The following is a 4,899-nucleotide window of genomic DNA, read 5'->3' as shown; positions in this document are numbered from 1 at the left end:
GTGAGTGTCCCTCGGCGCTGGCGGCGATCCCGGTGCCGCTTGGGAAGGCTCGGGGCGGGGTCCGCGGGGCAGCGAGAAGGCGAGGCGAGCCGGGCCGCGCACGCAGAAGGGAGACTTTGTCCATTTGGGCGTCGGCAGCCCGTCGCATCTCGGGTGGGGCGTCTCGGCGCTTGTCAGTAGGCGAGGGGAGGGGAGCGGAGCGGAGGAGACAGGAAGAGAGGATAGCGCCAACGTGCAGCGGTAAACAAAGCGCCAGTTACCGAGGCTGGCCGATGACGATGTGGGGACGGCAACCCGGCAGCGCGGGGCCGAGGTGGGCAAGGGGCTGCGGGGAAGAGTAATGGCAGGAGGAGGTAGGTCGATGTGCTGGTGTGTAGAGGGGAGATGGAGGCCGTCTGCGGCCCAGGCTGTCCCCCGGCGTCGCGCCCCGCGGTGGCGGAAACTGACTGGAGGGAAGCTCGTTAGCAGCGGCCCCGGGACGGCGGGTCTCCCGCGGCCGGGACCGTCGGAAAGTTTGGAGCTACCTAATGGCCAGGCTTCGGCCAGCTCTCGCTGTTCAGCTCATACCTGCCTCATTCTTAGCTTGGAAGCTCTGCCTTGAAGGCAAAAGGGAAAAGTATCGGTGACCGGAGTGGGGGCATGTGTTGCTGGGTGAACTGTGGCAGCGTAACCTCGCTGCTAGGCTGCGTAACGCCGTGTTGAATGAAATTGGACGCTCACGGTCTAACGTGTTTTGGATTTCGTTTTTGTTTTTTTTTTAATTGGCCGACTTTTAGCAATTAAGAGCCACTTTGATAATTCATAACTGCCCGGTCTTCCTTTTATTTATGGTTTGAATAGTATACAGAGGCAATGTGGATTCACAAAAACATGTTCATTAAACTTCTGCAGTGTAAAACACTAATAGCACAACTTCAATTGTTCGCACAGACCTGTCCATCATTACTAAACATTGTTGATTGCATTTTCTTTTTTTGAGTGCATTTCTGTGCTTACTGGTTTAAGAAATGGAGTTTTAGTTCTAGACATAAGATCAGTACTGTAATTTACACACATTTCCTAAAGAGAGAGAACACTTTTGAGAGAATTATTAGCTGTAGAGGTTAACCCTTAGAACCAGCTGCGTCTTTCTTTCACTTACGGATGTTTTTGTCTGACTTTCATCTCTTTAATTTTCAATATGAAGCATGGTGGATTAATTTCTCTTTAATCTCTCTTGACTACAAGGGAAGAATACTCATCATCGAGGGAGTGGGGAAGCTTAGTCATGTGGAAAGCAACAGCATTTTTCAACTTCTGAGAACATGTGGCATATATAGTTGAAGTGTCTACAGAAGTGGTAGAATTTGTACCAGCTTTTTTCTTTTCCTGGATGTAGAAAGAGTAAATTGCTGTCCTTACAACTAGGAAACCAAGTTACAGAAGAGGCTTCTGCAGACATTTCAATTTCAGTACTTTGTGGTCTTATAATCAAGACATATAGCCCTTGAACAAAAGAATAAAATACATAGTAGATTTCTTGATTTTTATTCAATTAATAATACAAAAAAAAGCTAAACAATGTTGGTGGTGCCCTGTCTTCATATATATATGTATGCCTATCAGCACGATATCATGAATGAAAGTTAATTTAAAAAAAAAAACAAAAACCCAACAGTGCCACTGTTGTTAGTAGTAGTATCAGTAGCCAAAAGACAAAAAAAAAGCAAGTAAGTTTCATGCAGTCCTTCTAATTTCAACTTGTGTTGTACACAGGTAGATAGGACTAGATGTGTAAATGTGTAAGCATGTGATCAGACTTATTGAAAAAAAAGTGGACTTTCCTAGACATAGTTAGATATTAAATGTAAGTTTACATATCCCTGTTTCTTATATGTTCCTATCAGGTACCCTCACTACAAAAAAATTAAAGGGAACTAAACATATAAATTTGAAGGGGAATGGCTTGTACAACTGTCAATTTTTGTTCAATGGAACAACTATAAAAAATGGGTTTAGAAAATGTCGTCATGTCTTTGTTCACTGTGTAAGACCTTGTTAACACTCTGGCTCATTTAATCTATCCTAAGCAGTTTCTCATCCACTGCTCTGTGAGACTTTTGCTGAGACTGATCAGAACTACATTGCTTTCTGTTTCAGTAATACAACTTTGTTTATTAATTGTTAACTAGTATGCTAGCAGGGTTTGTGTGCTGTTTGGGGTTTTTTTCAGTGGGATGGGGGTTTTTTTAGGTTGTTTGATTGTTAGATTTTTTGTTGTTTTGTGTATGTGCTGAAGGTTTTTTGTTGTTTACTGTTTCATTTGGATTCTTTGTTTTAGCTTTGCTGCTTAGATGTCATGTAATTACTTGACTCATTAGTTAACTTCACCTTGGAATCTGAAAACTTGAAGTTGCTCTGGAGTTATCACTGAAGTTTTGTTGCCTTTGGTAAGGTGACTACTATGTTTGCATAATTGGTAATGATAGCAGAGAGAGATCTATTTTGCTTGAAGAACAACCTGTGGAAATTCTGAAATGTTCAAAATGACAGAGAAAGTGTTGTGTTTTCAACACCATCATCATCAGACTCTGCTTTTACTGCTTTCCCTCTCTCTTCAGAAAATATGAGCCATATGCTTTTCCATGGAGCCTTGTTGAAATCACATGTGTCAATTTTAGGGGCAAAAGGTAGTTCAGACAAGTTTATATTACCTTAAAAGTTCAAGCTGGAGAAGTCTACCTAATGCTTTAAAACTGATAGTTTTCTTCAGAACTGCTAAACGCCTTCCAGATTTAAAGTGGAATCAGTGAAAATAGATTTTATTGGACATTATGGAAGGCCAAGTGCAAGTTCAAGGTCTTCCAGTTGTGCTGGGGTAATCTCCAATGACAATACAGACTGAGGAGTGAATGGATTGAGAGCAGCTCCATGGAGAAGGACTTGAGGACAATAGTGAACAAAGAATTGGACACAAACCAGAAATGTGCTCTTGCAGCTCAGAAAGCCAACCAAAAACAGCATGGCAAGCATGTTGAGAGAGGCAATTCTCTTCATCTGCTCTGCTCTTGTGAGACCTTACCTGCAGCACCATGTCCAGCTCCAGGGCCCCCAGCATAAGAAAGTCACAGACCTGTTAAAATGAGTCCACAGGAAGTTACAAGGATGATCAGAGGGCTGGAGCATTTCTCCTGTGAAGACAGGCTGAGAGTTGATATTTTTCAGCTTGGAGAAGAGAAGGCTTTAGGGAGACCTTGTTGTAAGCTCTCTTAGAAGACTACATGAAAGACAGAATAAGAGATTTTACCAAGGCCTGTTGTGATAGTACAAGAAGCAATGGTTTTAAACTGAAAAGAGGATAGATTTGGATTGGGCATAAAGAAGACATTTTTTTTATGATGGATGTGGTGAAACACTGCAAAATGTTGTACAAAGAAGTTGTGGATGCTTCATAATTAGAAGTATTCAAGGTCAGGTTGGATGGGGCTCTTGAGCAACCTGATCAGATGTCCCAGCCCATGGCAGGAGGATTGATAGACCTTTAAAGGTTCCTTCCAACACAAACCATTCTGTGATTTTGTGGTTTTTTTTTTTTCTTTCTTCTGAGGAATATGAGGTTTTCCTTAGTGTCAGTAGAATATTTTGGCTTATATTGCAGATTGTCTTAATTTATGGTTTTTTATATGTGTGTATCTATTTATCTGTCTTATCTCAAAAAAAAAAAAAAAAGAAGCAGACTGCTATACAAATAGATGTAATAATAGTGAAATATCTTCAGTTGATTAGTCCAAAAATGACTTTGGAGAAAGGTAGATACTAGTAATTTTTTTTGTTGTCTTTTCTGAATTTTCTTTACTCTTCATGCTTTACAGGTACAGTCATGACTTTCTGTTGCTTTGTTAATTGTACTGTGAAAATAAAAATAAATAACTGTCTGTATGAATTCAGACAGGATTTTCTCTTAGTGGCTTGCAGAGGTGCTCTGAGGGAGTCCTTGTTATATGTCTGATCCTCTTCCTGTATTTTCATTTTTAGTAATTAAAAGTAATTTTCAGAAGTTGCAAACATCTCAGTATATTGATTAACATCTAGTGAAAGGTGTCCCTGCCCATGGCAGGGGAATTGGAACTAGGGTCCTTGTAAGGTCCCTTGCAACCCAAACCATTATGGGATTTCAGATTCACATTTATGTGTATCCCTCACTCTTCTGTTTTCCAAATAAGAGAATCACAGTGTTTTCAGAGAGGCTGAACACTTTGTTTTGACCTAAATCTATTTTGTAGTACTGCTAGTATCCTTGAATTTTCTTTAAGGGATTTTGTTGGAATTGATGAAGTGGTATTTTAATTTAGTGATTTTGCTTTTATTTTACATTTTAAGGCACATAAATTCTGAAGCCTGACTGTTGAAGGGTAATTGCAGTAAAAATATGGTAACAGGTCATAAATGGATTACTGCAGGGAAGTGGAAGGGCCTCTCTGCTGAATGCCAGGAATCCTTCCTGACTCAGATGACTTTACGCAGCAGCTGCATGATAATGTTGTATGTAGAGTTCCTCTTGTAATTTTTCTTGTTCAGTTCTGTATTGACAAGGAAAACAAGGAGCCAAAATTGATTATCCAAAAGTAAGTTTTCGTCTAAGAATCAAGGCTTGCACACAGCCTGCAGTATAGTAACATTGTTTGACAATAAGTTAATGTAGTTAGAATATTACAGCATAGCAACTGAGGCAATATATGATTAATTACAAAAAAAGTAATTATTATGTGCAGGCTTTTACGTTAGAGAAAATGTTATTAAATATCTTGAGAATTTTCCCTGTTTAAAGGAGTTTCCCAGTGACTTGTGCTTACCATTTTGATGTACTTGAAGAACTTACAGAACACCTATGTAGAGTTCTCTATCCTCTCTCTGCCTTGC

The 4,899-nt window shown here is 40.3% G+C and overlaps 1 protein-coding gene across 4 annotated transcripts in view; it reads left to right on the top strand.

Moving 5' to 3' along the window:
• The window catches only part of ANKIB1 (ankyrin repeat and IBR domain containing 1), a 410,605-nt gene that overhangs the window by 784 nt on the left and 404,922 nt on the right, over positions 1–4,899 (top strand). The window lies entirely within an intron of this gene.

This window comes from Colius striatus, chromosome 5 (genome assembly GCF_028858725.1).
Source record: "Colius striatus isolate bColStr4 chromosome 5, bColStr4.1.hap1, whole genome shotgun sequence".
Taxonomy (NCBI): Eukaryota; Metazoa; Chordata; class Aves; order Coliiformes; family Coliidae; genus Colius; species Colius striatus.
Note: the sequence above shows the minus strand (reverse complement) of the source record. Positions and strands in the feature narration are given on the sequence as shown.